The sequence below is a fragment of the Aotus nancymaae genome, unplaced genomic scaffold (assembly GCF_030222135.1).
Source record: "Aotus nancymaae isolate 86718 unplaced genomic scaffold, 86718_ANA_hifiasm-v0.15.2.pri h1tg000033l, whole genome shotgun sequence".
NCBI classification, from domain to species: Eukaryota; Metazoa; Chordata; class Mammalia; order Primates; family Aotidae; genus Aotus; species Aotus nancymaae.
In genome coordinates, this window is record NW_026988447.1 from 12,443,734 (window position 1) to 12,466,157 (window position 22,424).

The window sequence follows — 22,424 nt, forward strand, 5'->3', positions numbered from 1 at the left end:
TTAAAATCTTATAATTAAAAGTATATACTGACTTCCAGTTTCTGGTTAGGAATGTAAGAAGCTGGAATTTGTCACTCTTTCCTAACAATAAGAAAGAGCTAAACAAACTGCAAAAGCAATCATTCTTATATTTATCAGAGAGATGTAGTCACGGAGCAAACCACTTTCCAAAAACTGCAGAGACCCACAGGCAAATGCCGAGAATCACAGCTTGCCAGAACTGAACCCCATGAGCAGGAACTTCCTTGGGAACCAGTGCTGAAGTAGGGAAAGTTGCCTATAATTGATGAATTGCTGGAGGCTCCATATGGACAACTCTGAGAAATGAACCTTCAGTGGCACTCAGTCATTGAGAGCCCCAAACTTCTGTGTTTTACCTCCAGGAGCCCGATCAGGTTCTCACAGTAAATATTGGGGAGGAAATCCCATCATGCTTCTGGCAGCAGGAGGGGAAAAGAAACAATTTTGCAATACACCAGTGCATTCATTCCCTTCTTCTGTTTAAGGTCTGTCCTAGGAGAAACAGCTTAAGCACTGACATAAAACATAACCTGCTGGGATGTTATCAGAGCCTAACTGACGTGGGGGAAAGAAAACACCCAACTTCAGCTCACTCTAGCCATCCTGCCTCATCTAAAGTGGAAGGAAAATTGAAAAATGTTTGTGAAATACATAGTCCAGGGGTATAGGCTCACCAAAAGGCAAAGGCCTAATTATAGAACTATAGAATTCCTTCCTTCTCCCTCTCACACTCCCTACAACCACATTACTAAAGGCCTATTCATAGCATTGCCTTTTATGCAGTACATCATGTCTGGCTATCAAGAAAAAAATTATAAGACATACAAAAATGCCAAAAAAAAAAAAAAGCCAAAATCATAGTTTAAAGAAACAGAACAAGCATCAGAACTGGACTTAGAGATGACAGAAATGTTGAAATTATAACACAGAAATTTAAATTGAGAATGATTAAGATGCTTAAAGCTCTAAGAGATAAAGTAGACAGCATACAAGAACAGATAGGCCATGCAAGCAGTGAAGTTGAAATTCTAAGAAAAAAACAAAAACAGGCCAGATGAGGTGGCTCACACCTGCAATCCTAGCACTTTGGGAGGCCAAGACAGGCAGATCACTTGAGGTCAGGAGTTTGAGACCAGCCTGGCCAACATGGTGAAAACTCGCCTCTATAAAACACAAAAGTTAGCTGAGTGTGGTGGCACACACCTGTAATCCCAGTTACTTGGGAGGCTGAGGCAGGAGGAGAATCACTTGAACATGGGAGGTGGAGGTAGCAATAGGCCAAGATCCCATCACTGCACTCCAGCCTGGGCACAGAGCGAGATTCTGTCTTAAAAAAGAAAAAAAAAACAAAACTAAGTGCCAGAAGTCAAAAAGGTTGTACTATAGACTGACTGTTTGTGTCCCTCCAAAATTCTTATGTTGATACCTAATGCCCAAAGACATGGTACTAGGACAAAGGGACTTTGAGAAGTAATTAGGTCATAATTATGGAGCCCTCATGGAGTGGACTGAAATATTTAAACTGTTGAAAGAAAAACCCCACCTACCTACAATTCTGTACTCTGGGAAATTATTCTTCAAATAAAGAGAGAAATAAAGACTTTCTCAGATAAACAAAAACTGAAGAAATGCATTGCCAGGAGACCTGCCTTGTGAGAAATGTGATATAGTTTGGGTGTGTCCCCACCCAAATCTCATCTTGAATTGTAATCCTCATAATCCCACATGTCAAGGGAGAGACCTGGTGGGAGGTGATTGGATCAAGGGGGTGGTTTCCTTCATGCTGTTCTCATGATAGTAAGCAAGTTCTCACTTGATCTGATGGTTTTACAAGTGTTTGAAAGTTCCTCCTTCACATATTCACACTCTCTTCTGCCACCTTGTGAAGAAGGTACCTGCTTCCCTTCCACCATGGTTGTAAGTTTCCTGAGGCCTCCCCAGCCATGAAGAACTGTGAATCAATTAAATCTCTTTCCTTTATAAATTATCCAGTCTCAGGTATTTCTTTATAACAGTGTGAGAATGAGCTAATACAAAATGTTAAAAGAAATTCTTTAGAGAGTAGAAAAATGATGAAGATTAAAAAGTTGAATCTACATAAAGTTGGGGAAGGAATAAATGAAGATTAAATTAAAACTTTTATTTTCTTATTCTTAATTAGTCTAACAGATAGCAATTCATTCAAAATATTAATAGCAACAGTATATTTGGTATTTTCTTTTCTGAGATGGAGTCTCACTCTCTCTTTCAGGCTGGAGTGCAATGGTGCAATCTGAGCTCACTGCAACCTCCACTTCTCCAGTTCAAGTGCATCTCTAGATCAAAAATTTATTTAATTATATCTGGATTTTTCTTCTGTTACTTCAAGCAAAAATAAATATGATAATTTTAATATTAAGAATATCATGTGTGGCAGTGTCCCATTCTCTTAAAAATATCTATCTATAGAACTTTCCTCTCAGTACATATACATAGAGAGATATCTCAGATTATTTTTATGATATAGAAATTTGGTTATCACTAAATGTGAGATTTTTCTTTGTATATTGCTGTCAAATTTTCAGCATTTTTTAGATTTCTTATAACACATATGTGACATTTCTATAAAATGCAAAGTACCCATAGTTTGACATTTTTAACATTAAAAGAAATTTACATTGGGAAATCCATTCAACTTTATCTCTCACCTAACTGTTTATTTCTGTATCTCCTCGCCCTCAGCCTTATCAGCTGGTAAAACCCATAAGCAGTAAAATGGTAAAGCAAGATGTGTGCGGATGGAGTGTGAAAGTTAGCAAGGTTAACTTATAATAGGGATACACATTTGTTTCAGGTAATTGATAGTTGGGCATATTTGGGGCTAATACTATGAATTTTATGGTTCTTAAAAGTATCATGCTTTTCCCCAGTGAGGCGAACAAGAAACTGGGCATGTAGCAGAAACACCTGAATGCCTAATATTGTTTAATATATGATTCCTGCCTTGTATGATGGTACTAGGGACACTTAAGATCTCTGAAAAAAAGGTTGTTTCTAATCTTTTTTAAAAATTATTAACAATTTGTATAATCGTTATTAGGTTGTACTGTAAACAGAAATGGATATTTCATTACATTTTGTAGCCATGGATGAGGACAGAGTAAGCATTCAAATTACTGTGTTTCTTGGATTTGATTTAAGCACCTGTGTAAAATAAATGGACAATAAACCAAATTATATGGAGGGGAAGGAGGGAAAAAAACTTAACATACTTAATTAAATATTTCAGACTATGACCTAAATTAGAATTGTAACTATAACTGGAAAAAGCGGGGGAATGATGGTTTTTAAGGACCCATCTTACCTGGGAAAAGAGCCACAGCTATTTCCTACTAAAGCAGTAATTTGGTTCCCAAATTTGCCTGTACATTTGGAATCAGGTAGGGAGTTTAAAAAATACTAAAGACTAGGCACAGCCTTTAGGGATTCTTTTGTAATTGGCCCATCAATCAGGATTTTTATCAGCTATCGGGTGATTCTAATGTACAGCAAAGATTAAAAAAACCACTGTCCCAGAGGAAGCAGATGTTTATGGCATGCCTTAGGACCGATGATATCTAGAGAGCAATTTAAAGCCTGATCGCTTTACTAATAAGTATAGGCTCCACACTGAGGGAATGTGTTTTTAAGAGTCAATCCATCTGCAAAGCAACAACTTACATTTGCCAAAGAACTAATTAAGAAGAGTCACAAAATTAATGGAACTTGGTGGTATTCAGTTCAGCTGGAAATTACTGAAAATAATAATATAAGTAGTATAAGTATAGTCATGCTTTCTTTTTGCAAAATTCACTAAAAACTGTAAGAACAGTGAACAGAAACAACAATGCCAGTGTCTTGGCTGTTCAAAATTATTTGTCACAAACTATCTACTACCTTTTTAAACAGCTAAGTGGCATTCCCTGAATTTTCTTTCTTTTTTTTTTTCTTGAGATGCAGTCTTGCTCTGTTGCCCAGACTGGAGTGCAGTGGTGCAATCTCGGCTCACTGCAACCTCCACCTCCTGGTTTCAAGCAATTCTCTGGCTCAGCCTGACAAGTAGCTGAGATTACAGGTGCCCACCATCACGGCTGGCTAATTTTTGTATTTTTAGTAGAGATGGGGTTTCACCATCTTGGCCAGGCTGATCTTGAACTCCTGACCTCATGATCCACCTGCCTTGGCCTTCCAAAGTGCTGGGATTATAGGTTTGAGCCACTGCGCCAGCCTGAATTTTATTTCTTTAGTTAATAACCTAAACAAACTGTCAACAAACATTTCCGGATCCCCACTCTAAATGTGGATTTTCATCTATGTGTGGAATTATGGCTATGAAAAGTTATCAATGGGATACTTGTAAAAGAAAAGAAAGCAGATGCATGATGTAAAGGGAAACTTAGAAATGCAGAAAATCTAAGGAGGCTAAAAAAGCAATTCAATCATGAATTTAGGACATCAGTAAATAAAGTCCTCTTATAATGCCCATTCCATATCACTTTACAATTTTTTAAGTATCAGTGCCGTCCACTATAATGAACAGGGTAGAAAACGTTACTGTTTATGTGGCAATAATATAATCAGTTGTACTTACCCTCTGAAGTGATAAAGACACAGGCAGAGCAGACAGTCAGTCAGTATACACCGCTCTCACTGCACCAGCGATTTCCTGGTAGCACTTACTCTGAAGGGCTGTGTCCTGCGTCACACCAGTTAAATATATTTTATTAACTTAATACAGGATCAATGGTATGCAAGCAAACCAATGTGCTAGAGAAAAACCAAAAACAAAAACAAAACTTTTTTTTTAATCTGTAGTGAGCTGAATAGCGGCCCCCAAAATTCATGTCCTAATTTCCAGAACATGAGAGTGTTACCTTATGTCGCAAAATAATGAGTATGACTTTATAAGGCAAAGTATGTAATGAAGTTCAGGATCTTGACAGGAGGCGCTTAACCTAATTATTGGATGAACCCTAAGTATTAATATAATCACATGTGTCCTTATAAGAGACAAGCAACTGGAGTTTTGAGACAGAAGAAGGTAATGTGACTCGAGGCAGAGATTGGAGTGATGTGGCCACAAGTTAAGAAATCCCTGGAGCCAGCAGAAGCTGGAAGAAGCAAAGAACAAATTCTCCCCTGAGCCTTCAGAGGAAGCATGGTTCCTGCAAACATTTTGATTTTCGAATCCTGTTACAGGAACTGCAGTCCATTGCAGGTCTGAACAGAACATTAGGCAAAGGAAGGAAGAATGTGCCCCTTTTCCTGCCTTACTGCTTAAGATGGGTGATCTCAACTCATCTTTTCTCATACTTGGGTAACATTGGCTCACATGGTTCTCAGGCCTTTGGACTCAAACTAAATTATATCATCAGCTTTCTTGGGTATCCAGCTTACAGACAACAGATCATGAGACTTCTCCGCCTCAATAATGATGTGAACCAATGCTACTTAATGAATCCAGAGACAGAAAGAGAGAGAGAGAGAGAGAGAGATTTACTCTGTTAGTTCTGTTTTTCCAGAGATCCCTAAGACAACATCACTGATGAGGGTAACGGTAGTAGTAATGGAAAAATACTGGTAATAGTAATAACACTTGTACTAAAGATGGAATAGACAATTTTATACATTTGCTAATATAAGAAAAAAAGTAAAGTTGGAAATCAAAAACTACTGACCAAAGAGCTATGCAAAAGCAATTATCACATGTAGGGAATCCAGCTTTTGGAAGTTAGAGAAAGAAGAGGTAAGAAGAAGAGCAGAGGGATTACCATGAGGAATTTTGAAGCAAGAAATGTCTACAGATGACTTGGAAGAGGCTGAGCCATGTCATATGCTGCAGCCAGGACATGTGCAGCAAGAGGTGCCCGCTGTCCTCCAAGGGCATCAAACGTACCAAACTAATGTTCTGGAGCTAAACATTAGTTTGGCAAGCAAAATTAGGCTTCAAGGTAGCGTAATGAGAATGATTCAGGTCACATACTGCTGCTTTATAGTGTTACCTAGGCTGGCAAAATTAGTAAAGAATTGAGTAATTATTTGGGGACTTCACCAGTGAAAACAACCAATTAGTCTTTTTTACTTCACAGAGGAAAGAACCATTAATTGAATTCCTCAAATAGTTTCCCAGCCTAAATACCTATTTTAAGGTCTAGTAAAAGTGAACATGAAGGCAAATTTTTCTTAAATCTCTTTACTCTCCATAATTCCAAGTTTAAATGTGTCCAGTTTTCTTGCCCATTAACTACAAAAATAAATAAATAAAGTTGCCTGTCCACATTTAGTTCTAGACTAAATAATATTCCAAAGCTTTACTTTCCTGCTTTTGGTTAGAAGGCAATCAGGTGGACATGGGTTTCAGCCTAAATCCCAAAAGACACACAATCCCAAATGTTTAAATACAAAAAGATCAAAATTCCTAAAGTCTAACATCCCCCAAATCACAATCCTAAAAGACTAAAAGCTCAAAAATATAAATCTGAAAAATTTAACAAAAATTTTTAAAAATACATTTATTTACGTTTTAAAAGAGAATTTATTTGAGAAACATATCAAACTGCAACAGAACACTTTATAGGCCACTTTACACAATCAATAGGCAATAATAACATAAATATTTTTGCAAGCATAAACACTCATAGTAATAACAGGCACATGGCTATAACCCTTATGAGCAGACAAACCATATTCATAAAGAAATCGGTCAAAAAGCTAAATATACAAATGCATATCACTATGATTGGTGATTGTGTGCACACAGCTTTATAACTGTGGTTGTCTGAAATACCATGACAGACAATCTAAATCTTTTGACAAGATTGATCAAAACCACAATGGGTCACCAGCACATGCACAATCACCCAAAGAGCCAAGATCTCAAGAAATTTTATCTTTAACAATTGCACATGTACAAAAAGGACATTTCTTTATTTATTTTAAAAGTCTCAATATTTTTACCTACATGCACAATGCTTATACACAAAGTCAACGTTGTGATAATATACTTTCATAGTATCAAATTTGCAAAAACAATGTGCAGAACAAATTAGAACTCTCTAAAAGTCTTTACACAGTGTATACTTCTAGCATTGGGAATGATATGAAGATAAAACACATAGCATAGTGAATTGGCGCTATGTGTAAAAAGGCACAAGTCATATTCAATTACATAATTTGGCAGGGGAGATTTCTTGTACTTCTTGACTGCATTTTCACTTCTGTGATCTTCAAAACACTCTCTGCACTTGTACTTGGAGAGCGGTTGAGGTCTACAAATTTTGTAAGTATATGCTGTCCATTTGAAAGTTTGGTTATTGCTCGGCCATTGTAATTAAATAATTTTCTGCTTTTGCAGCACTAATAAAAATCTGCTTTTACATGTTTCAGCATTAAGTAGTCTCATACACTTAACTAACTTATCACAGTCTTTGCTGCAAGGGAACAATTTCACAGATCTCTCCCATTGTGTTATAAGGAATACAGTAAGAAGGAATGAAATTAGCCTCTCCCAATACCAAATCTCTGTGAGTCAGGATTCTCCAAAGAGAGAGAACCAATAGGATATGTATATAGATATATGAGAGAGGGTTTTTAGGGGAATTGGCTCATGGGATTATGGTGGCTGAGAGGCCCCACAATAGGCCATCAGTAAACTGGAGACCCTGGGATGCTGGTAGCATGGTCCAGTCCAACTCCTAAAGCCTCAGAACCAGGGAAGCTGATTGTGTTGTTCTCATTCTAAGGCCAAAAACCTCGGGACATGGGAGACTGCTGATGTAAGTCCTGAAGCCCAAAGACCGGTGAGCCTGGAGATCTGATTTCCAAGTCAGCCAGAAGCAAAGTCTGTCCCAGCTTCGCGAGAGCAATCAATTCACCTTCTGTATTTGTTCTCTCCAGGGCCAGAGCTGACTGGATGGTGTCCAGCAACACTGAGCACAGATCTGCCCCTACCTAACCCACTCAGACTCACACGCTCGTCTCCTCTGGAAGCACCCTCACAGACACACCCTAAATAGCGCTTTCAGCTTTCTAGATAACCTTTAATCCAGTCAAACTGACACCTACAATTAAGTCCACAAGTCCACTTCCTCTCAACTTGGCACCCAAAGGCATCTCCTTAAAACATACTTAATTTCCAAATAAATACAATAACAATGTAATAGTTCTGCCTAACATGATGCGACTATCCTGCATACAACAGAAAACTGACGAATCACTTCCCTAGAATGTGCCTTTCAGAATTTCAACATTGAGAACACATGGACACAGAGAGGAGAACAGCACACACCAGGCCCTGCTGGGGAGTGGGGGTAGGGGAGAAAGCTTAGAGGATGGGTCAGCAGGTGCAGCAAACCACCATGGCATGCGTATACCTATGTAACAAACCTGCATGCTCTGCACATGTATCCCATATTTTAAAGAAGAAATAAAGAAAAAAAGAAGAATTTCAACATCTGAATTTTAATCTTCTGGAATTATGATTTCCAGAATTTTAGATATTAGAGAATTTAGACTTCAGGGATTTTGATCTTTTGTGATAACAACATTGGGATTATGGGCTTTGGGATTGTGTCTTTGGGGTTAGGACTGACACCAGATGGAAGCAATATTCTCTGAGCAGTAAAAGTTGCTGGTGGGTAATGAGTGTCCTTAATTGTGTCTGAGTATATTCCAAGAAAACATGCCTTTTGGTGCTCATTCTGATTTTTATTTTTCTCCCCGATGTGTATTATGTCAACCCAGTAATGTAAATTTGACACCAGAGTTGCAGAAATAAAATAGGTAATACAATATATCCAGTCCTTGTCCTTACCTTCCACCCTGTAGTCCCTGGTATAAGGGACTTTTCACTGACATAGTTCTACAGGCTGATTCCAAAAGTCAGGCTCACTTAGACCACCAATGGACTTTCATCTAATGAATAATGCTATTGGGAAACATCATTCTGCATCTTTTTCTGTGCATAATTGCCATGTAGTGCTCACATTTATTATAACATTCCTTCCAAAATCCTGCTGTTAATACTACCAGGCATAACTCCTGTTTAGAAATCTAAGTCAAGTGGAGAATATTTTAGAAGTAAAGACACTCCCAGATCTACTGGCCAGTCTCAGGGGGTAGTTTTTAAAGTTCCTCAGGTGGTTCTGATCCTCACACAGTCGGGGAACCACAGTCCTGGCTCGTTTTGCTCAGCACCTTGGAAATGTTTGCTGTGGCAATATTCACTCCTGGAGCACTTTTCAAGTGTCCACTGCAGTAGAATGGAGGACTGTAGAGAGATTTCAGATCTCATGTAAATGGAACTTAAGTTCTCTAGATACACTCTCTTCATTCTCCTTCATCCTCCCCATGTTCCCTTTGCTTAGGGATGTCTGAGACTCTATTATAACAATCCCACAAGTGCCTTAAACAGATTACAGGAAGAAGGATGAAGGAAGAAACAGAACATACATACATGTATGAAGTATCAAAAACAAACAGAAAAATAGAAACTTTAAAAAATTATGTGAGCCGGACACTTTGCAAATTTTATTCCATTTAACACTAAGAGGTGAACTATGATCATCAACCTGATTCTACCTCTGGGTGAGAACTATTCAGCACATTACAGGGTTACATAGCTCCCTGAGTTGTAAGATGAAGAACTGGACCAGATAGTATGAGTTCAGTAACCACATGCTGAACCTCCGAGCTGTCGTGCCACAGAATGGGGCAGGGCAGTCAGATCGAGGCATTTCAGCACTAGGTGTGAGCTAGGGGAGCAGATATAGATCACCACGGTTTCTAACCCAAGCAGTAAGATGGACTGAGGCCGCGCACCTTCAAGAATCATGGAGGGGGAATGGAGGAGGGAACATACCCTAGTCAGTTCCTGCTTCCAAATCTCAGGTCTGGGGAACAGAGTTCATCTTTGCTCTCATTAATCAAAAGACCTTTATTTTAAAAAAAAAAAAAATCCCTAGTAAATATGGAACCACCACAGGTGCTCTTCTAAGACCAATGAGCAATAGGACCCATCAGGTGGCTCTGTTTCCAGGAAGTCACTGCAGGTTGGTGGACCCAAGTAGCAACGAGTGCTAGTCAAAACTCAGCAGATGTGATTTCAGCCTTTTCTGTGGAGACACTGTGTGCCTGAGTGCAGCACTTACTGCTTCTGCGTTCTGGAGCCTGCCCACAGCTGAAAGGACAGTAAATAACATAATGATTCATTAAAAAGAGACACATGAGGAAGACAATTCTTCAGGCACGTTAGGCGGGAATGGATTTATCTAGGAAGAGAAAGGAATTAATACGTGGAAAATGTGTGTCAAGCCTGTCCTAATTTGGGGAGCAGGTTAAAAAAAAAATCTCACCTGACCAGAGGACTCTTCAAATGTAACTCTGAAGATGTCATGGCTATTAAATTGAAATGCACTATTTTTGTGTACACCTTTTATGTACTGCAGCGACTCATTTCCTTTAATGTTCAAGCACTGTTACAACACATCTTGACTAGAATATCTGTGGCCTTGTGCCAGAAATATAACACAAAAGGTCTGGGTTACTCATGGCCATCACAATCCTCTTGGTTGCCATTTCTAGTCCAAAACGCAGGAAAATTCCGCTTTCAATGTCCCAGGACACAGTCACCCGTTTTTCAGAATCCAAAACATAATACAGCAGAAAAGAGGCTTATTGGAATAGAAGAGAGAAGAAAAGAGAGCAGGGGAAGAGAAAATCCTTTTGTAACCTTTCCCTTAATGAACTGTAAAATCTGAAAGAATGTGCAGATACAATATATTACTAGGAGAAAATTGTAGCTAATCATGAACATGGCTGGTGTAAAACACTATTTTTTTCTATTTGCTATTTTTACAGGGTCATATTCCAGTTTACAGGGAACCGTACCCAGAAGACTCAACTCATTTGTTCTCCTCCCCAACTTTCCTTCATTTTCCCTTACTTTTCCTTTGCTCCTGCACGTCGCCCCACTCCACCCGCTCTAAGCCCTTGGTTCATTTCTGCATCCAACCTTGTGACCAAGTCTGGTGAAACTCTCTCCTGGCCCGGTCCTGGGAGTGCCCAAAATGGCAGAATTTTACATTCTTTACGGTAGACAATCAACAAGAAAAAAAGCCTCTCTTACGATAATGTCTCTCAAAATCAATATGTATGATAAAAGTACTCACTTTTCATCAAAAATAAGAAAGAGAAGAAACAGGTAAAGGAACAAAGGCCACATAACCAAGAAAAGCACCAGCAACACAAAGTCCCATAACTTCCCACAGTCCGCGCCTCGGTGCCCTTCAATGAGGATTTCCAAACGTCCCTTGATGAGAAACTTTTCATACCTGCATCCTCTGGGGCCCAAGTTCCTCTCCTCCAAAAAGTCTGCTGCACTGCCCTCTGCTGGAAGATCAGTCACCATGCGCGGATTCTCACGTACCTCCTCCGCTCTCTCTGTAACAATCTCTGCCCTTTCCAGTGGGCACAACTTGATGAGAAGTGCCACCCTCTGTAGGAACACTTAGCCGTTGAAAGTTGAGCTGCTCATGACTAACAGAAGCTCATGTAAAATGGAGTCTCTGTGAGTCCTTATTTGGGGAGTGATCGGAGGAAGGAGAGAGAATGAGACGGGAAAGGAGGAAAAGTCAGTACCAGGGTGTGTTATCAAGGGGTTGCAGTGGGCAAGGGTGCTTGAGTCCACAGGATCTCTGAGAAGCACACTGACTCTCACCCTGCGTTGGTCAAGGTTGGCCCCACAGAACAATCTTCCCTGCACTTCCCGGCCCCTCTGGTGAGCAAGAGCTGATCTGCCTCCCTTTACTTCGGAGAAAGCTCTGAGGCAAGAAAAAAGAGGAAATCAACTAAATTGACTATATCAAACATGTTCTAATGTACCCATCTGCCACAAAAAATAGAAGTGTGTGCCATGCAATGTGAAGACTCATAATTTTGTTTTTGAAACTACTTTTGAGTTGATATGGCAAATTTTATTCTCTATTTTTATTTATTCATTTTTAACTGACATAGACTAAATGTGTATACACAATTGTGAGATACAATGTGATGTTCTCATCTATGTATACAGTGGGAAGAGTCAATCAAGCTAATTAACATACCCATTACCCCACCAATTTATCATATTTTTGTGGTAAGAATGTTAACATTTATTAGCAATTTTGAAACATACAAAACATGACTATTAACTATGATCAATTTTGATATTGCAATTTTTATTTTATGTTTTTAAACTGATTCTCTTAAGTTTTAAATATTTGTTAAGTTTTCAAATATTTTAGCCTAATAGATAAAACAGCTCTGAAAACCCCTCAAAAATGGTTCAGTAGGAACAATAGCTACCGCTGTATCTCACCTTTTAACAGTAGCAGGCAGATACTGAGAATTCAAATTCTCTGAAATTGGTAATACACACCCTAACAACAGGCAGCAACCATTCCCAGTGCTCACAGACGCGGAACAAGAATGTTGTAGGGCAAGAAGCAAATGATCAGAGAAATAAAATAACAAAACCAGGACAGAATAAAGGACAGACCAGGAAAGAGGTCTTTCTATCAATTTCACCTACTGAAGACTTGACAATTTTCTGGTAAAATGAAATTATACATGAACATCACAACCATAGACGATTGATATAATTATAATCCACATAGATGATTGATATAATTATCATAATCCATTTAACTGTTTTCTTAGCTATTCAAAATGCTGATTCTTACATGTTGGTTTATGTTTCCAAATTAATCTTTGGATCTTCTTTATAAAGAAAGATTCAAAGTCAGTAACCCTTCCAGGCACTGATAAAGAAAACTAACAATTTTAAAAACATGTTCTCCAGAATAATGAACAAGAAAAGCTTTTGTCGGCTTCTATTTTATAATATACTCATACTGAGGACCTTGTACTAGCGGTCTTTCTTTTATTTTCTGGTTTACAGCTTTCTCCAACAGTATTTCTCATTCTCTGCCATCCGCAGTAGAGCTTGAGAGGATCATCAACCATCTTTAAATAAATAAATCGCTAGTGGTACACGTGAGTGGAGGCTTAGTTGCATACACATGTCTATGTCAGAAATCTGTCCTTGAGGTTCTGATTAAAGTCATATTTGAAACTGCTCTTTGTTTCATCTGTTCTTGGACACTTAACCATCGAAGAGATAGTCTCTCTTCCAAAAAAATAAAAATCTGATAAAATGGAGAATCATTTTTAAAGCCACTATCTACACAGGCTTTGAAGATAGAAATATACATTCATTCACCAATATTTTCATATTAGGCCAAGTTTCTTCTTGTTTATCACCAGTAACACAGAGCCTACCATGCTAAGGTTCATTTTTCTTTAAATAGTAATGAGAACTTAAAAGATGATGAAAGTAATCTAAAGATAGAATCCTTGTGGTTTTAAAATTATTTTTCTCCCAAATCTGTTGCACTGACACCAATTTGACAGCAATTGAAGGCTGGGAAATATCTGGCTTCTAAAATTTTGCCCATTCCTTGTTGTCTTGTATTTCTGCAAACTTAACTCCATTTACTTCACAAAATCCAGCTTAAAACTTACTTCCTCAAGTGTTTGCATAGATCTCTTCATTACTTGTTTCTCCTTCAATATGTTTGCAGCGTGTTGCTCTGAATTTCACCAGCCTGTTGCTTTGTATATGTTCTTGTTTTAAGTATGCATTGGTTTTCATTTTTTTCTAGCACATCGGGTTCTTCAAGATAGCAATAGACAACATGCACCAGGACAGTATTTCAGACTGCTGGTCATGACACTCGTGAGGGGCAATACTGACTTGGTAGGTCCAATCGGGATTTTTCTTTAATAAAAGCAAACAGAATAGGAAATATCAGCATGGAACACATATAGTAAGTACATGAATGATTTCGTAAAAGTGTTTTCTTAATTTTAAATGCCTGTGCATGATTGTGTAAACTCTATCCCAGTATATATTTTGTGGGTTACAGTGGAAAAGTTTAAAAGTCACCAATTTAGGGCAGTGATACTCAAATTGTTATTAGCCAGAAAGCATTGTTAACCTTTAAAAAATTACTGCTCAATATAAAAATTTGATTTCTTCATCTGCATTATTTATAAAATATTAATATATCCAAATGTATTTATCAATATTATTTGTTCTAGCTACTGTACATGCAACAGAGGGAAAAAAATATCAGTTCCTTTCTTCATGGAGTCTATAGAGAAGTGGAGAGAACAGGTAAAAAGGAAATTTTAATTCAGTGTATAATACAGCACACAATCAGGAAGCCATGAGAGCATAAAGTGCTCCTAACTCTGTCTCCCAGAATGGCTTTGAACGACCTTAAATCTTTAGAAAATCCTAATCTGCCGGAATGTCAGATTTTTAATCAAGAACCCATTCTATGTGAAGAGCAAGCATCACGTCAGGATACACACTGAGCGCAGTTTGGACTAGCTAGCCTAGCAGTCAGGTTTCAAATGCTTGAAGGTTTCATGAGGCAATTTACTCTTCTCTACTCACTTTGTTTCTGGAGACTTAGAAAGTACTACAGAGCACCACTTCCATTCTTTCAGAAATCAGTTATATTGTATTATAGATGCTCTCTGTCTCAAGTCAGCCCCAGGAAAGAGACGGACACTTGTGTGCAGAATGGTAATCAGGTAGTGGTCTCAGGACCAGCCCCTGTGAGGGAGGACAGAAACAGGGTTGGATAGAAAAAGAGGTTACACTGTATGGGCTTAACCAATAATCCTTCAGGCACTCTGGAGCTGGGAACCACGGTAAGGATTTCCCCACTGTACGCACAGCGTCTAGTACACCTCTGTCATTAAGTCAGGCATTGAATGCGGGCTATTCCCAGGAACCGTAACTTTGGTGGATGATGCCTCAGTCCTTGGGCAGTTTCCTGAAAGTGACACAGCTGTGAGCTGTCAGCACCAAACCTTCTAGGAGCTGGGGATAGGAGGGCCTTCTCCCATTTTCCTTGTTTTTTCCCTGAAGAAAAATCTGGGTGGCACACTACAATGTCCACTACATTCTCCCTGCAGTATATGTTTTTAGTAACCATTTTAATAATTATCACATCTGTGTTGATATCACTGGAGATCAAAGCAGATTTAAAAAAAAAAAACAAACACTTTTTAAATTGCTGCCTAAGAATTCTGAGTCATATAATAATAACCCATGAGAAAATGTGGCAGTTCACTATGAAAATAGGTCTTTCTCATCTCTACAATTGAATTGTTTGATAATTTAAATTGAGTAAAAATTTCTATTCTAAAGATGCTTCTGTATCTAAAGATACCATATAGTCAAGATCTTGACAGCAAAGGATAGGTAAGCTGTTCTCTCACTTGGAAATATTTTGGCTATACTTCTTGCAGGGACCTCACTGTAGGATGTATTTAATTTGTGTGGTAACAAATAAAAGTCCCACAGTAAGAATTTGGGAATAGATTTGCTGCCTAAGAGTTAAAATTCAAATGTTAAAGTTTAACACTGTGCCTTATTTTGTCCCACAAACTGAGATTTCAGACACTTCTCTATGAAAGTAAAGCTCAGAACTGCCTATGGACGGAGTCCTTGAAATGATTTTTGAATTCACTTAGATATTGACACGAGACATCAGGGTTCTATATCATATAACAGAGGAGAAATCATTTGGGTCTGGGAATTTTTAAGAGAAACTTTTTCTATTTCACTGCCTGAAACTCAAAGGACATCAATCAGACTCCAGCATCCCACTGGGCTTTACACGCTCCTGCCTTTCTATGAAAGATGCGCCGGCTGCCTCCAACACCCATGCCCGGGAGTTGAATGAATTGATTCAGATTGTGAGGACATTCAGTATTTCCCACTAAAGGCACTCAGGTCTGCTAAAGAGAAGTTTCTAATTTGGTGCACTGAGATAAATAGGGCTGATACTCGGCTGTCATCCCTGGAAATAATTAGCCAGCAGGTTTGATTGATACAGCAACTCTGAGTTTCAGAGGGTGATATTATATTTCCAGCATAAAATAAGACACCTGGCTGAACTACTGTATCCAGTTTTTTTCAGGAAAAGAATACATTGCAGGTGTCTCACAGGATGGAGTTAGCTAGGCTGAGAAAATATTAGCTAGACCAAGAAAAATTTGGTAGAGGGAACCAAAGAAAGAAAGGGAGAATAACGTGTTCAGGTAATTCTTGTGGATCTGCATGACTGGAAGTAGGAAGGGACATGGGGAGAGAAGACCTGGAGAGGTCTGCAAGTGCAAGATCATCCAGAATTTTACATGCTAGGTAGGAATTTGAGCTTTATCCTAAATATGATGGTAAGTCCACGAACAGCTTAAATGGGGCAGGTATGGATATAATCAAATGTGCATTTTAAAACAATTCAGGATCAGCATAGTTGCTCACACTTGTAATCCCAGCACTTTGGGAGGCCAAGGTGGGCAGATCACTTGAGGTCAGGAGTTCAAGACCAGCTTGGTCAACATGGTGAAACTCCATCTCTACTAAAAATACAAACTTGAGCCAGGCATGGTGGTGCATGCCTGTAATATCAGCTATTCAGGAGGCTGAGGCAGGAAAATCACTCAAACCTAGGAAGCGGAGGCTGCAATGAGTTGAGATCACATCACTGCAATCCAGCCTGGGCAACAGAGTGAGACTATGTCTCAACAAATAAAAAATGAAAAATAAAACAATTCAGCTAAAGTGGAAAGAAGGCCTTCCTATTTAATAGACTCACAATGTAAGTTTTGAAAATATTAATAGGAATTTATGAGAGATTATACAGTTTAGTGTTTAGGAAGCTCCTACCTTGAAATCAGTAGCAGATAACATATTGATAAGCATTCTTATTGGTAAAGCAGAACACCGCTCTGTTCATTAGTAAAAGAATTCCTCATAAAACCAGTGCTTTTTGTTTGACACTTACACCAAAAGGCAAAACTGTAATTTTTTTTCTGAAGAGTTTCAAAGGAAAAGATCAATAAATTTAATTTCCCAAAATTCAAACGTGAAAAATTAAATATATACACAATATATGTTATAGACTGCATGTTTGGGTCACCCTCTAACAAAAAAAAAAAAAATTATATGTTAAAACCCTAACCCATAAGGTGATGGTATTAGCAGGTGGAGCCTTTGGGAAGTAATTAGGTCATGAGGGTAGAACCTCATGATGGAATTAGGGCCCCTTGTAAGAAGAGACATGAGAGCATCTCTCTCTCTCTCTCTCTCTCTCTCTCTCTCTCTCTCTCTCTCTCTCTCTTCTTCCATATGAGAACACAGAGAGACGAAAGCCATCTGCAAACCAGGAAGCAGGCCTTTACCAGACATTTGATCTGGTGGCTGTTTATCCTTGGACTTCAAGCCTCCAGATCTCTGAGAAATACATGTTTATTGCTTAAGCTACCCTGTCTATGCTAATATATTATAGCAGCCTGAACTAAGACAATATCCAAAATCATACATACATTTTAAGGCAAACAAGTTGACACCAAACAGTTGCAACATACATAAGCTACAAGAGTTGTTATTCTTAGTATATAAGAAACTTTTATAACTAAATATATCTATAAACCTATCAGTACAGAAAAGATCAAAGAACATTAATTCAAAGAGAAATAAGCAAGGCTAATGCCAATGAAAATATTTAATCTCATGAGTAACGATCAAATTCAAATCACCATGAGATATTTTTTACCTATCAACTTGGCAAATTTTGAAAATAACAGTATAGTGAAATTGACACAGGAACCCGTCAAAAACTCCTGATGGCATTACAAACTGGATGTAATAATGACAGTATTATTGTTATTGGTATTATTTCCTGATAGGAAAGGAGTTTGGTAGAATGCATCAAATTTCAAAACAGGTTCATTTCCTGGTATGTAGTTATCTCTTTTTCTATGAATCCCAAGAGAAAAATCAGAGAAATGATACAAGGATAATCATCATAAAGTGTCAGTAAATTTCTTGATTGCAAGTAATAAACCCAATTTGTAGTTATTCTTGACTCGATAAATCAGCAATTACAGAACATGCATACATACAATGTTTTTTTTCCAGCCAATTCATGATTCACCATGCTTGGAGTCAGAATTGATACTGGTGCAAAGATCTGAACAATGGTGTGATAACAGTTGGAAGGGGTGTTATGAGGCCAAAATGAAGAAAAGTAATTGATCCTAATATGAGGAGAGATAAGAAGATTATGGCACAAGACAGCCGGCTCCTGAGGAAGGATAATTAAAGAGGCTGACCAAGAGCAAGGCCAAGGTACTTCACCATGTAGTTTTCTAACTTCTACTAATCGTGTGAGTAGGATGAATGGGCGAAGAAACAGGATATACGGAAGTGTTATTATGGTTACCTCTTAAGATTACAGGAGATTTTATTTCCTTCCATAGAATTTTATTTTTCAGATTTCTATACTAAGCATATATACTTACTGTTCATTCACCCAGCCAATGTTTAATTACTCCTCACTCTGTGCAAGACGCTGTTCTGGGTGCTAATGATGGGTCACAGAATGAAACAGACAGACTCCTTCCAAGAGCTTGTCTTCACCAGGCAACATAGACGAGAAGCTATAAATATAATAAATAAGAAAATTCCATCACAGCTATTAGGAAACGAGAGCAATGGGAAGGAGAAGTAAAGCTAAGTAAGAGTAACCAGGAGTGCCAGGAAGGAGAGCATGTTCAGAGTAGTTCTCAGTGAGACAGAGATAGTTGAGAAAAGACTTGAAGACGATGAGAGAAAATATTTAAATTTTTTTTTTTTTCCGAAAGGTACAATTATCTCAACAAAGAGAGATGGTATCTTAGTTCATTCATGCTGCTATATAAAACAAAATATGTGAGACTGGGTAATTTTAAAATAATAGAAGTTTATTTCTCACAGTTCTGGAGGCTGGCAAGTCCAAGGCCAAGCAAGGCACCAGCAGGATTAGTGTCTGGTGAAGGCTGAGTCTCTACTTCCAAGATGGCAGCTGTCGCTGTTTTATAGGAGGGGACAAGTTCTGCATCCTCACATGGCAGAAGAGACAGATGGGCAAAAAGGGACTAGCTGGTTTATTCCAGCCCTTTTATAAGGCATTAAACTCATCCATGAGGGTGGAGCCCTCATGACCTGATCACCTAATCTCCTTTTAATATTATTGCATTGGGGATTAAGTTTCACATTCAAATCATATGGTACAGAGTTTTGATGTGACAACCAGAAGACTAAAGCCTAAATAATTTCAAAAAAGTATAAATTTCCCCTTTGGGAGTGGAGTTCATTGACATTTGAATCCACCTTAAGGAAAATATACCTGAGAAAAGAAAAACAAAATAAAGCACAAATAGATCATAATGGTACACACTACTAAAAAAAATTTATACCATGAAAGGCTTTTGAAATTTCTTTTCTTCCCTGATTTTTACTCTCCAATGCAACACTAACTGTGTGTTTTGGTTTCCTCTGACAACTAACAAAGCACTTCTCCACCTCCCAAGAGGACTTTAGGACCATGACGGGAACATAGCATGTGGTTTTCTCGGGACACTGTGTGCTTATCAGTCATTACCCGCCTGGAAGCACAGCAGCACCATGGGTACAAGGCATATTTTCTGCCTTTCTCATTTTGATTCAATATGTCAAGTGCATAAAATCCAAAGAATAATTTCAAATGAAGTTAATATAAGGGGGAGGGAGGAATACGACACAATAAAAATCTCTTCAAATAATTCTAACACCCTCCTAAATACTTGCCATTATCTTGGCTCTGGTACAGTTAATCCCTCTTATTCTGTCTTAAAATTAAAATAAAATTTGCATTCACAGAAAGTCCCAGACAGAACATTTTGATGGCTTAAATAGGGCAGTGCCTCATTTTATCTCTTAAGCCTTTACCTTTGAGTCATTCTTCACACATTATTAAGTCCTTTTAAGTAGCTATTATAGACTCTAAGAGTCAGCGGGGGATCTTTAAACATTACTTACATCTATCCCATAATCTCATTTGCGTTTTACAACAAATCTATGATGTTATTATGTACGTATTATTAATTCCATTTAATAGTTGAAAACAAGAGCACGGGGATGTTCAAACACTCTTCTAGATCACAGCATTGGAAAGTGGAAGAAGGAGAACACCAGGCTTCAGACTCCCAGTACAGCGCTTCTTCCAAAATACTGTGCTGCCACCCCACTACTTGGTGCCTGCTAGAGAAATTGACTTTATCTCAGTGAATTTTCTAGAAAACCAACTTTTATTCCATTATGTGGCAAGACTGTGGACTTTTCTTTCTTAAAATGTCACACTTTTCTATACCCGCAGAAAATAGCTTTGTGTTCTCCCTTAAAGGAAGGCTTTGCTCTATCTTGTCCCAATAATCAATAGCAAATGATTATAGGAAAATGTCAGGAAATTGTGATGGAAAATGTTGTGACTGAACATTAAAAATTTTGATTTTATCGTTAAACACATTTGCATTAAAGACAGCTGTTAGAAATGATCACATAAAACCAAATGGCATTTCCAGTTTATATTGTGTTGAATACCTACTGTGTTTTCTCCAAATGCTACTCTCCAGGAAAGCATGATCTGGTTAGGAAGGGCCAGGTGCAAAAGTGAGAAGCTACCTGCTCACTGGAAAGAGCTTGGTCTTCAGGGCCCTAGAGACCTGGTTTGAATCTCAGTCCTGTGACCTCTTTCCTATCTGTATGGCCTGTTTCTTCCTCCATAAATTGGTGTTGATCCCCACTTCACATAGTGTCTTGTATGTACTCCATTTGCCCCCAGATCTGCTCTCCATACCTCTCTGCTCCATTCCCTGCGTCCTCTAAGTAGTCCACTCTCACGCTTCTGGGTCATGTAGATTCTGGCTAGTTTCAGTTGATGAGAAGCACTGTCAGAAGACTGGAAGCAAACAGGAATGAGCGTCTGGGGAAGTTATTCCTCCTGCTCTCTCCCTCCTCTGCAGGGAACTTCCATGACTACTGCCATGTTGAACAGCACTGCTTAACGGCTCCAGCTCTGAATAGGGCCAGGAACACTGTTCCTCCTCTGTCTCTTTATGTTGGGGCTGACAATCACTTCCTACTGTGCCAGCTCCACAGTCCTTGTTGATTGCCTTTACCCCACCCACACCTCTGTAAATAGTTTCTTCATTAAAAACGCCTTCAAAAACACAAGGTAAATGTGCCATCTGATTCCTGCCAAGACTCGGATTGATTATACCCCTCAATAAATACTAGCTATTATTATCATGAGTCCCAAGCTTTTCAAACCTTCCATTGAGACATAATTTGGAAACCACAATACAAACGAAGGGTAAAGCCAGCATGGAAGGTTCCTATAGAAAAGGAGCATTGAGCTTGAAGCAGAAACAGAAATATGGCAAGGCAACAAGCAGACAGTAAGAGGGAAGAGGTCACGCCCACTGATTATACATTTTTTTAAACGGCATGTGAGTGTGTTTTTTTAACCAGAGGAAGCAGCATGGAAATATGATCAAGAAACTATGAAGAAGACAGTCAAAAGTCTCACCTCTTTTATGTGCTTACTCTCCATTCTTCACTCCAGCCACCCAATCACAACCCGCACTTGAGAACGCAGCTGGGTATTTCAGTGAAAGGCATTGCAAGGAAGGAGTACAATAAAATACAAAACATATTGGGCATGACATTTCTGAGGTAGTGATAGACTAAGGGATTTTATACAGTTAGAGAATGCTATCCCTCTTTCTAGACATTGCCCCTTTCAGTGTCAGGCTCTCCTGCTCTCACTATTATGATATCTACCCACCACAGCCGTTACTCCCCATTCCATGACCCCTTTTCTTCTTGTTAAATCTTGTCGGCCATGAGGAACACACCCAGTTCACCCAGTACTTCCTGGAGTAATCAATATTTTGGTCAGGCAAATAATTTCCCTGGAATCATATAATACAAAACTGTTGTATAATATGACACACACACACACACACACAAGTATATATGTGTGTGTGTGTGTGTGTGTGTGTGTATATATATTCTGTTTTTCTGTGTGGCAAACTTTTTCATTCATTTAAAAGCATTATTAAGGGATTACTATGCAGCAGGCACTGAGCTAGGTTCTGAGGATACAAATACAAATCCTTATAAGGACTAGCTGCCTGTTTTTAAAACCCCCAGAGTTTAGTAAGAAAATGATTGAGTCAGACCACAAAGGTGACCAGGATGCCAAGACTGGCAAAAGTGTCACCAAGATGAGGTTGAAGGTGTTTTTGCTTTGGAACCACTGTACCAGTAAATAAGCAGTGCAACAGACATGTGCTATCAAGGGGGCCCATGAGGATCTGTGGTTTCCCAAAGCCGCCCACGTTTCTCAGGGAGATGATCCTGACATTTTGTTGTCAGTGAGAAACCTCCAGGCCAGGAAGCA